General features: G+C 44.1%; 1 long non-coding RNA gene across 2 annotated transcripts in view; it reads left to right on the top strand.

The window, feature by feature from the left end:
• The first annotated feature begins 528 nt into the window (after window positions 1-528).
• Window positions 529-12,404, top strand: part of LOC143434839 (uncharacterized) — a 79,414-nt gene continuing 67,538 nt past the window's right edge. For both annotated transcript variants that reach the window (XR_013104646.1, XR_013104645.1), the window contains exon 1: window positions 529-717. This is a non-coding gene — a long non-coding RNA (uncharacterized LOC143434839). The remainder of the gene's footprint in view (window positions 718-12,404) is intronic.

Raw genomic sequence — 12,404 nt, 5'->3', positions numbered from 1 at the left:
TTTTCTTTAAAAAAAAAAAAAGTTATTTATTTTCATTTCATGTGCATTGGTGTTTTGCTGCATGTATGTTCGTGTGAGGGTGTCAGAACCCTGGAACTGGAGTTACAGACAGGCGAGCTGCCACGTGGGTGCTGGGAATTGAACCTGGGTCCTCTGGAAGCGCAGGCAGTGCTCTTAACCACTGAGCCATCACTCTAGCACCCTTAATTCACTCTTAATATATTTTTTTCCTGTATTGGTGATTGAACCCAGGGCCTTGTGCCTTCTATGGAAGTGCTATACCACTGAACTACAGCTCTAAGCAGAAACATTATTTCATGCACACCGGAGACTTTAATTATACTGCCAAAAATTATAGTCCCCTCCCCCTCCCCTCCCTTCCCTCCTCCCTTCCCCCTGCTTCCCTCTTCTAGAAGTGCCAAAGGATTCAGAGTACAACAAAGATGAGTCAGCAGATTCTAGCAAGGTTTCCAGCAGGTTCAAACTGGGTTTACTCTAAATTCCAAACCAAGCTGGGTGTAGCTGGGCGAAAACTAGAGACAAGGAGCCATTGTATACTATTTTGGGGATTTTTTTTTTTTTTTTTTTTTACAAAAGTTAATTAAAAAAAAAGTTAATTCAGGCTCGAACTTCATTCTAGCTGTAGGTGAGAAAAGATGTTATGGCAGGGGATCCAGCAGCTTCAGTAGGAACGGAGGATGGTCACCACTGTGAAAGGTACCAGGAATAGTTTACTTTTTGCCAGATTTCTTTTTGTTTATTTATTTATGTATTCATTTATATTCTTTAATTTTTTTTACCGTCCAGTTGTTATCCACCCTCTGACCCCCCCAAGAGGATGTTCCCACCCCTCTCACCCCTCCCACCTCCACCCCACCCCTCCCACTCCCCCTCCACCCCCATCCCACCAGACCTCCCCACTCCCTGGGGCCTTCAAGTCTTTTGAGGGTTAGGTGCAGTCTTCTCTCACTGGGGCCAAACCAGGCAGTCCCCTGCTGTGTCTGTGGTGTGTGTGTGGGTGGGGGGAAGCTCATATCAGCTGGTGTATGCTGTCTGGTTGGTTTGCCAGATTTCTTAATTCTTTTTGTGGCTAGTGGTTTGTCCCCACAGCCTTAGCTTTTAGCTCCAGAGTTTTTTCTGTGCCTCTCTTTGTTTTTGCTAGAAAGCCTCATCTGTCTCCCCATCTTCTTGGGCTGCTTCTTGGGCTGCTCCAGGAAAGCCTTATCTTTCTCCCATCTTCTTGGGTTGCTTCCGGGGCTTCATTTCACCGGTCTCTGTGCCAGACACGGCACCCGTGACTCCTTCCTCAGACCTTAATCCTTTCCCTTCATTTTTTTCTTTAAGTCTTAAAGTTTATTTTATGTTTGTGATGTTCTGCCCACGTGTGCGCCCGTGCATCTCGCACACGCACTGCCCATCAGTGACAGAAGAGGACATTGGATCTGGGATCCAAACTCCGGTCCTCTTCAAGAGCAGAAAACACTCTTAACCACAGAGCCATCTTGAGTCTCTTCCGTCAGCGTGTAAAAGTTGGGAGAATGGAGATGCTGTTGGCTGATGGGAAACTTAAAAAAGTAAATGAGTGAGGCAGGGAATTCAAGAAGGAGCAAATCGCAGGCATGCATTCTCTGTAAAACAAACAGACAAACAAACAAACAAGCTATCCACAAAAGACTGACACAATCAGAACTTCACACAAAAGCCACCATAACTGTTCAAAAAAAAAACCCAAAAAAACAAACAAACAACAACAACAACAAAACACTTCTGCAATGATGTCTGTCCAGCCTTGGGTTGAAGTGACCCTTGCTTATTGACCCATACAGTCAAGGGCTAATGTTTCAAAAAGATCTCACGAAGTCTTCCTCATTTTGCATTAAGAAACTTCCTCTTGCTGTAATATACTCAGACTTTGTTATACCACATGTGTTTCCAGTCAGTGCTGTTCCTAAAGAAGCAAATTAACCTTCGGAGACCATTGTCTAGCAGTTTGGTGGTCATTTTAGGTTGATATTCTTATCAAAGAAATGCCTTTAAAGGGAGATTGGCTTAAGTTAGAGAGACTCATTCACGATCCCCAACTGAAAAACTAAACATTCATCGACATCGTTTCTTGTCTCATTGTTTTAAAAAATACTGTATTGCCATGGCATGGATATAGTGGTCAGTGGGCATCTGAAAGTTGAGTTTCTTTTTCTACTACTGGGGATCAAACTCAGGTTGTCAGGCTTTGGGGAGCCTTCTTCCCTCCCCCTCTCTCCCCAGCCATCTCAGCAGCCTTTTTTGACTTCATACTATGTGTGCTGGAGGAAGAATTTTAGTCTAGAGTATCTGGTATGCAAATATATTCTGATTCTTTGTCTTGGAGCGGTGGTGGTGTTTTGACTGTTTTAAAATAAAAACAAACTGGTTTGTGGCTGCATGCTATGGTGGATGCCTCTGGTAGCCGGGTGCTCCTAGAATGATGATAGGGTATGATGGGGCCCAGAGACCAGAATGGGGTCTGAGAAGGGTCTCCTGGTTTGCTTTGGGGATTGAGACAGGAGATGAGTTTGATGGGCCAAGGATCTTAGTACCCCTCATACTCTATACTACACATTTATTTGGATATGTTTCTGGTTAGGGATGAAATTAGGTGGTACATCCGTGGGCTAGCATCCCACAAGGCCCAGTGTCTCTCCTCACAAAGTGGCCCTGAGCTTTGCAAGTCCTGTGAGCTGATTTCTCCCCTTTCTCTTTTCCAAGATGTACCACTCAGCTCTCTGGAGCCCTTTCTACTGGTCTGGCATTTCTCACACCTTACTGTGCACACACCTTACCTGAAGAGCTTGTTAGAAGGCTCTAGGACCTCCTCCTGTGAGTTTTAAGTGGGGCTGGGCTCATTAACTCCAGGTTCCTGGGAGGATCTGCAACCCTGCCCTCCTCCTTTGAAAGGATGAAAGAATCTTTTAACAATCTATGCTGTCTGCACTACAGAAGTCCCTCAGGTAAAATGACAGCTCACCCCAGCGCTGGTTGGACTGCTTGTAGGGTGTTATGGGTTTAGGGAGAACAAGTTTGTATTTCAAAGTTAACATTAACGGTTTAGAATTACAAAATTGGGTCCTACTTTTTAGAAATTACAATTAAAATTTGTAATTTTAGAATTACAAAAATGGGTCCTACATATAAATGTGATAAATGCCCTTATCACATTTCTATGTAGGCTTTATATCTATTAGGAAAAAAACACTTTTTTTTTTTGAGGAAGAAAAGGGTAAATATAAATGAACTTAAAATCTAAATGGCTGGGGGAATGACTTGTACACCCCGAGAAAGAGTGGTAAATGAATAGGTACTTATTACAACAGAAAACTGCAATCGCTCTTACCAATCCGTTACGGAAAAGGACTTCAGTGAATGTCATGTAATTGTTAACTGTTAACTATTTGTGATGTTGGTCCTACTCTGAATAAAATTTCTCTGAGCTTAGTTTCATTTTTAGACACATTTAATTTTTCCCCTCTAACAGAATATAACAAACCTAATTAAATCTAGATCTGTAGTGCTAAAAAAAAAATCTCTCTGGCTCTGTTCAGGCTGCGTAAATGTGTATTGGGGGAGGAAAAGAGAGAGCAAAGGACACCTGGGAGTCCAAAGGTACCGTGTTTCTAGGCTGTCACACAAAGATTCTGTCCCTCTGACTTCTGTGGGGGTGTTAGGAGAGAATGCTGAACTTCCACTGGTTTGAATACAAACCGGACAGTCTAGGCTGGCCCGAGAATTGCAAGGACTCATTTGGAGTCTAGAGTCCAGCTCCGCGGTGAGTCCAGGCGGACTACACTTTAATGTAGGGTAAGGCAAGTAGAGGGCCCTCAGTGCTCCCATTTCTGTTTTAAATAAATGCTAATAGTTTATAAATGTGGCATTAAATCACAGAAAGAAATTAATTTGGTGATGTTGGCCACTAGGCCATAAAGTGGAATGTTCTCAAATATCTTTTTAAGGGAACTGAATCAAACCATAGTTAGGTAGGTCCAAGTCTGGGCAACTAATTTCATAGTAACATATATACATCTACATCTACCTGCATATACATACACATAAACATACATATACACATACACATATACATATACATATACATATCTGACTGTTTCTGCCTCCCAAGTGCTAGGATTAAAGGCCTGGGCCACCACCAGTCCTATCTCCAATATTCCTTGACACAGGCAGTGTTCTTAAACTAAAGAGTTGGTTAGCAAGTTTACACACACACACACACAGAGGTCAGCCTGATTTAGAGAGAAAGATCTAAGACAGCCAGAACTACATGGAAAAACCCTGTCTTGAAAAATAAAACAAAAAGAAAGAAAAAAAGAAGGAAGGAAGGAAGGAAGGAAGGAAGGAAGGAAGGAAGGAAGGAAGGAAGGGCAGACAGGATAGATGATGGAGAACTGGATGCTTTTAGTCCTAGCACTCAGGGAGGAAGAGGCAGGAGGATCTCTGAGTTCAAGGCCATGCCTTTATATAGAGAGAATTTAAGGCTACCTATTGGTATAGTGAGACCCTCTCAAAAGAAGGAGAGGAAGAAAAACAAAAAAGAAAGAAAAAGGAAATTGTGGTGAACCCTGGTTCCATTTTGCACAGATTCTCCATGTGGAGTCTTCATGCTTATTCAAACCTTTTGACTCCCCAAATCTTTGTGCCCTTCTTTTGCCTGGCCAAGCAGACTGTGATAAGACTAGGCCACAGGTATCCAAGACAACGGTAATATAGCCGTGTGTGTAACGTAAGGTTTTAGCCACATGAAAACACAGAAATTTGTTCTTAGCAATGCATTTTACTCAGCCCAACGTAGTCCAAACATATCAACAGGTGGGCAATATAAATATTTGAGGTCATTATGATTTCTTCCTAACGACTTTGGAATTAAGATGTGCTTTGTACACACAGCACGTCTCTGTTAGGATGAGTTTCACTTCGTGAACACCCAGCAACCACATCGAGCTTATTGAACAGTACAGGACCAGGCAAACGCTAGTGGGTTTCTTAAGACATTGCTCCTGGGTATAACAAAAGCATGGTACTTGTTAGACCCCAGCTATACCTTGGTGTCCCACATGAGCGAGGTCTTACAAGACCTATTCTGAACACGCTGGAGACCCAAGCTTTGTCTTCAAGAGCCAATCATCTTAGCTTCTATGGTTTTTATTTGCCTAATATCTTCTACTCATGAAAACAGGATTCCCTCGAAAATAGCCCAAAGCAGGTCCATAAACATTTTGTCAATTATGAGGTTGGGTATTTAATGAGACGCTGATGTAAAAGGCTGTCTTATCCTGGTGAGACAAGATTGTAGCATCCCACGTAACCATCAAGGTGCAGGTTTGTAAATGGTTGCTAGAAGCTCATAAACAGGGACTGTAACCTGTTAAGTTCTTCAGCTCCTCACTCTAGGTCACTTACTGATGATAGGTTGTCTTAGCAAAGCCTTGTGCAATGCTCACCGCGGTGGGAAACTTGTTTCTCTTCAACTCTGAGAGCTGCATGGCTGACCTGGAATAAGAAACACACCTGTTCGCTTGTTCTCACTCCGTGGGCCACTGTCCAGTGGCTGTTTAGAGGAAAAGGCAAAGTTCTTTTATTCAATGTAATAACTTTTTAAAAAGTATTGTGTTAAGTCGAAGGATGGTTTCACGAGTCTGTGAGTAAGACAGCAGAACCATAAGCCTCCACAACAGCCAGCAGGGAGACGGACAGGAAGAGACAGGAGCATGCTGTTGGAGTTGGACTGCTGGGTTTAGCAATGGATGTTAGAAAGCAGTCACCCGGAGGATAAGCAGAGCCACGTTGTCACCTCTCATCAGTCAGTATTTAGAACACACCCAACGCTTCGTCACATACACTCTTAGGAACTCTTGTCTAAGGCCAGGCAGATACAGACATCTCTACTGTGTAAATGTGTTAAAATTGTACTTCTAAGGCTCTGTTCCACTTGGGATATCTCATTTTATCGTCATATAATTGCTCATGCTAGTCCTTAGAGTCCTGTTTAGCTCTGCAGGTTTGGTGCTGATAACCCATTCATCGATAACTTAATGATTCGAATCGTCTCATTTTGTCAGGATAAGCAAAGGTTTATCTCCTGGTTTCATGGGGGTTTTCTCTCTTGTCCGACTCACTTATTTCTATTGTAGGTTTTTTTCCTTTTTTAATTTTTTTTTTCAAGACAAGTTTCTCTGTGTAGCTCCCTGGATGTCCTGAACTCCTTCTGTAGACTAGGCTGGCCTTTAACTCAGAGGTATGCCTGCCTCTACCTGCCAAGTCCTGGGACTAACTGGATACGACACCACCACCTGGCTTCTGTTGTAGATTCTGATAAGTCCTTTGATAATTCCTTTTGCTTGCTTTGGAGTTTGTTGTCCTGGAACTTTATACAGACTAGGCTGGCCTTGGACTCACAGAGATCTGCCTACTTCTGCATCTTAAGTGCTGGGATCAAAGGCCTGTACCACTATGCCCAGTTCGTCTATATTTTTAAAGATAAAAGTTGTTTCTCATTAAGTACTGCTTTCATTGTAATAGTTTTGCTTTGTCATTTGATTCATTGTATTTTTTTTTCTGCTCTTGGGTTTTTTTTTTTTTTTTTTTTTTTACAACCTGTTATGTATCCCAGGCTGGCCTTGAACTTGATATGCAGCTGTGGCTGTTACTGAGTCAGGATCTTCCTGACTGTACCTTCCAAGGGCTGGGATTACAAATGCATGTTACCATACCTTGTTCACTGAGAGGTATTTGCTAATTTTTCTTTTAAAATTTGACTTGATACATTGATTATTTAGGAATGAGTTCTCTAATTTATAAATTTCTCAAACTACTTTCTTTGTGTGTGTATGTGTGTATGCTTATAGTCCAATGTTTGTGTTGTGTTGTATATGTGTATGGCAATACATGTGTGTGGTGTACATGTATGGGGTGTACATGCACATTTGTGCATGTGCATGTGGAGGTCTGAGGTGAGCATCAGGTGGTTCTCTTCCATTCCCCTCCAACTCTTTTGAAACAGGGTGTCTCACTGAGAAGCTTATCACCAGGATCTTCCAGGCCCAGCACCCTCATCTGTCCCTCTCCACATCTCTGCCACCAGCCTTTGTCCATCAACCAGCCCAAGGGTTACACGAATGCTCTGCTATGCCAAACCTTTTATGTGGGTTCTCTGGATCTGAATTCAGGTTCTAGCGCCTTCATGGCAGGCATTTGACTGATCCAGTCATCTGCTTTCTCCTCAAATGTCAACTATTGGCTTTGGGTAAATAAAGATGTCTCAGTGTGGGGCAGCCAAGTATAGGGCCTGTAGCACATGTACCACTCTGATGGGGGATGCAGTAGTGGGAGAAGCTGTTCATATGCCAGGACAGGGCAGCTAGGAACTCTCTGTACTGTCTGCTTACTTTTACTATGAACCTAAATTTGCTCTAAAAAATCCAAAGTGTTCAGAAAAGTCTACTGAAAGCTACTGTGTGCTGAGTCAGTCTACTTAAAAATGTGGCTTGTGCTCAGGGTGCTGGTCAGTGGCTTGTTACAGTTCTCCTGTGAGATCAGAAGCTTGTTCCAGATGCCAATCAACCTATAGATGTCAATCAACCTATCATTTCCTGTGCTCATAAAGTATTGCCATAAAAAGACCAGCAGGCTCAGCCAAGTAGGAGGCTGTGCTTGCTGCTGTGGCCTTTGTCTTTAGGAGGCATTGTCTCAGGAGATATAAAGAGGAGACTGGTATAGGCCTGCTTGCAGGCTGTGGTGACAAAGATAAGATGTTCATGTTTCTCTTGTTGGTTAAGCTGAGCTCAGGACAGGACAGCACCACCCAAAAAGTACTTCCCAAAGGGAAAGCAGGAGCTGCTTTCTGGAAGCTGCGAAGGTGAAGGAAACTCAAAATGCTGCAGGTCATTGTATGGGCAAAAAGGAACAGTATTTGGAGATGACATACAAGTTGAACATAGCAAAGAGAAGTCAGGAAGACTAGATAGGACTTAGATTCTATACATGAAGCTTGTCTTCCAATTGGAGGACAACAGGGACTTACTGACATTTATGGACTAGAGAATGATGTGTCAACTGTGATTTTAAATTAACTTTGTATCACTAAGTAGCCATCTGAAGAGAAGGAACCTGAGTGAGATTCTCAGTGTTGTGAGAGACTGAGGAGGATCAGAAAACGCCACGACATACACAGCCTCGATGGGGGAAGCATGTGTAGGATTTGAAAACTGCTCAAGCATGAACAAGGGAAAGAAAGGGTATTTGGAAGGATGACTGTACACAGCCAAGCGGGGAAAGGCAGCGCAAAGAACCAGTTGGATGGGAAGATAATGATTTTGGCTTGGCTCACGCTTGAGGTACTTGGCAAGACATCCAAGTAAAAATGTGCATAGATAAAGTAGGTCAGCACTCCAGAGAGACACGGGCTCTGGGCAGCCAACCATGCGGAGAGGGCTAGGGAGCTCAGACACAAGTTACTGGGGAAAGAAAAAGCTGTTCACCAGGGGAGAACCCTAGAGGTACAGTGGTGGTGGAGTGAGTGGAGTGGAGATCAGAGAATGGGCCATTTAAAATGACTGACAATCAAAGACTTAGGGATGAAGACCCCCGAAGACCATGACACCCACAGAGGGATAGGTGCAGAAGTCATTGGTGAGCCTTGTCACATGTGGCTGACTTACGTGGCTGGGAGATTAGGACCACTAAGCTTTAGTCACCTCGGTTGTTTGAGAAGACTTTGATGGGTAAATTCAAACTGTAGGATCGAGGGAAACACATTTCTTCTCAGAGCAGGGACTGTTCATGGGCTGACCCCAAGGAAACAGGGGAACAAGGGAAGACAGGAGCTGATCTGCAGGCTAAGGGATGTAGTTGAAGCAGCAAGTCTGCAAAAACGAGCTGAGATGTGAAGGTTGATATAGAGAAGGGACCTTCGCAGGAAGATGCCTTCCACGATTCAGGGGAAGGATACACATGTCAGGAGTTTTGTAGCAAGGGCAGGAAGCTAGACATTCTTGGCAGGCGCTCTCTCTTTTCAAGAGAATAGAAATGGTCATGAGAAAGAAGGAGGGGCAGGGTTGGAGATAAAGGAAAAGGTTGGCACACTTGCTAGGAATGAACTGAAGAGTCTGTTAGAAGTGGGAAAGCACATTTCTGAAGCCCATCAAAAACCTAACTGAGCCAAAAACCCAAGAGCGTGTGGTAAAATCAGTTGGCAAACTGCCAAAGTGAGACACAGCAATAGAGTCAATCCAAGCAGTCTCCTGTGTGTTTTATATTATTTTACATTTATATATTATAAATATATTTATACTTATTTACATTCATAATTTATATTATATATTTATATATATTTATACTATATTTATACTATTAAAAGTGAAGAATTCGTTCAGACTGCATTCATTATTCTCTTTCTGATACCCCCCAGGGTATGTACTTGGGTATGTTTCCGTGTAGGTGGCAGTGCAGGGTATGTACTTGGGTATGTTTCTGTGTAGGTGGCAGTGCAGGTTTACGCATCTCCAGGCTGCTTTGTCTGCACATGGTTGGCCAGTGGTCAACCTTGGATTTGCTCCTTTGATATCGTCCATCTTGTCTTTGATGTGGGCTCTCTCATTGAGACCGTGGACTTTTTGGGTAGGCTAAGCAAGCTCCAGGGATCCCCCTGTTTCCACTTTTGAATGTGTACAACCATGGCGAACTTTTTGCATGGTTGGTGGCGCATCTGAATCTGGGAAGCAGAGAGATAAAGTTAGAAGATAAAATGATTGCTTTTTAAGGTATTACATGGACACTCACACTCTTTAAAACCAATACTTTCGCACAGAGTATCTGCTTCAGGGGCCAGGGGACCATGGGCCATCGATCACGTCTCATGGCCCTTATGCTACGAGAGGAGTAAATGGGATGATGGCTTTAGTAAGGGATGCTAAGACAGGTCCCTGAGCACAAGGGCCCCTTCTTTGGCAGAGGGCTTTATTTTGGCCTTGCCTCCTTCCGAGTCACCAAGAAGAGCAGGGCACTTATAGGTGCTCTCTCTTCCCTCTCCTCTTTCTTGGTGTCATGGACTCCAACGCTGTTCCTGACACTTCCCATCTTTCTCCTCCTTATGTCCTTGTGACTCACAGATTTGTTCATCTCATCATGGAGTCTGGTTCTCTGAAGACCTGGGTTGACATAGATCTTTTACACCAGAGCCCAGAGGTTAAAGAGAGGCTGAGGAGGCGTCGCAGGATGGGCTTACTTAGTTTTCTATTACTCCTGTCGCTGTATAGGTTAGCAAATTGGAGATCAGCAAAATATCCTTAGGGAATCAGTGGATGTGAGTGAGATTCCGTTTCCTCTCCGTCTCATTGATAAATGGTTACTTCTGGAAGAAGTTGCCTGGAGGCAGACATGGGAAGCTTAAGTCGAGAAGAGCAGAACTTCTGTCTCACAGCCCTTTATCTCGAACCCATGCTGAAAGAGGGTGGCTGGGCTAGAAAGTTAGCCATTATTCAGGACATCTACAGTTCTGAGCAGAATAATACCAACGGACTAGGGCTGGAGGTGGGCTGAGCAGAGACAGCAGAAGCCTGAACTATCCAATACCAGCCTTCACAAACACCCCTGGGAAAGAGCCAGTGCTATGACCCCATGCTTTAATGACTGACACCTGGAAGTTCTGCTTTGGGGGAGGGAGGTCCTGCGACTTCCTTCTCTCATTTCCAAAGATGAAGAGGTGAGAGGAGGCCTGTGGAAATTAACACTTGACTGAAGGGTCTGTTCTTATTAGGAACTAAGGAGAGGGGTGACTGTTGGGGTGTCCTTGGCCTGGGGCCACTTCTTGCTCTGTACACATAGCCTTCTACCCTGGATAGTCTGGACAAATGCCACTCAAGCTAAGCCTTCTTTTTCCTGTGGCTACAGGTTGGGCTGGTGACTCAGATTCTTCAAAGTGAGGCTTTTCTCTCAAATCCTAAACCAGATTAGGACAAAACCCACACACACCAGGGAAGGATTCCTTGAGGGGCCAGGACACCAGAGGGGCCCTGCCTCAGCCTACGTGCAGAAATTTGAGTCCTCTGTTTGGCCTTCAGGAGCCAGACGCTTCAGCTTTCTCTCAAGCCTTTAGCCATGCCCAAAGCGTCCCCCGATGTTCCTTTGCTTCCACTGACCAGATGCAGTTTCCAATTTTGAGTTGTATCCCGTATTTCAGGACAAACAAAGCACGGCAAGGAGACACGGAAGCTTATGTTTATGTGTCTAGACTGGATGTCTCATGGTCATCATGGTTCTCATTGTCATCACCATGGTCCTCCTCTGCACGGGTAAAGAGATCTTGCTCAGGGTGTCATAATTAGGAAGTGGCAGGGTTGAGACACATAGTCAGCTATGTCTGACTCAGCAGTGCCGTGCTGGGATCTCTAAACACCCTCTGAGGGCCCATCTTATCCTTAGGTTAGGCACCTGGCTTCTTCCTGTATACTTTTTGAGATGTGGGGGCTGGGCATTTCCAGGACTCCAGTTCTGTTCTGGCAACATGATGCTACCGGCCTGTCTCTCTGTGTCTGTCTCTGTCTCTCTCTCATACACACACACACACACACACACACACACACACACACACACGTGCACGCGCACAGCTCTCTCTCTGTCTTTGTGTCTCTTTCATCAAATGTAGGTAGGAAATAGAACATATCAGCTGGACATGGTAACTCATATCTATAATCTCCAAGATGGGAAAGTGAGGCCAGTTTGCTTCCTGTCTGGGCTACGAAGTAAGTTCCAGGTCAGCCTGGGCTACAGAATATGGTGCTATCAACGGGAAGGAAGGAAGAAAGGAAGGAAGGAAGGAAGGAAGGAAGGAAGGAAGGAAGGAAGGAAGGAAAGAAGGAAAGAAGGAAAGAAGGAAAGATTTTTTTCCCTTTGTGTTTAGTATGTGTTAGGGCCTATTCTACTAAGTGCGCGCGCGCGCGTGTGTGTGTGTGTGTGTGTGTGTGTGTGTGTGTGTGTGTCTGTCTGTCTGTCTGTCTGTCTGTATCTCTGTGTGTCTGTGTGTCTATATGTGTGTCTGTGCGTGTGTGTTTCTGCGTCTGTGTGTGTCCGTGTGTATATGTGTGTTTCTGTGTGTGTCTGTATCTGTGTGTGCCTCTGTGTGTATGTCTGTGTGTGTGTGTTTCTCTATGTGTGTAAGTCTTTCTGTGTGTGTGTATTTGCTTAGCTTCCAACATCCTGATAAAGCAAGTACCCTGTGATCCATCTCACAAGTAAGGAATTTATAGCCTAAAGACCTGAGTGGTTTAGTCAAGGTCTCACAGGCAGCAAATGACTGATCCTCTCTGACAGAGTCCCCACAAAGTCATGGAGATCTGATTATTGTTGTATTTACTTTATGCCTG

This window comes from Arvicanthis niloticus, chromosome 17 (assembly GCF_011762505.2).
Source record: "Arvicanthis niloticus isolate mArvNil1 chromosome 17, mArvNil1.pat.X, whole genome shotgun sequence".
NCBI lineage: Eukaryota > Metazoa > Chordata > Mammalia > Rodentia > Muridae > Arvicanthis > Arvicanthis niloticus.
Note: the sequence above shows the minus strand (reverse complement) of the source record. Positions and strands in the feature narration are given on the sequence as shown.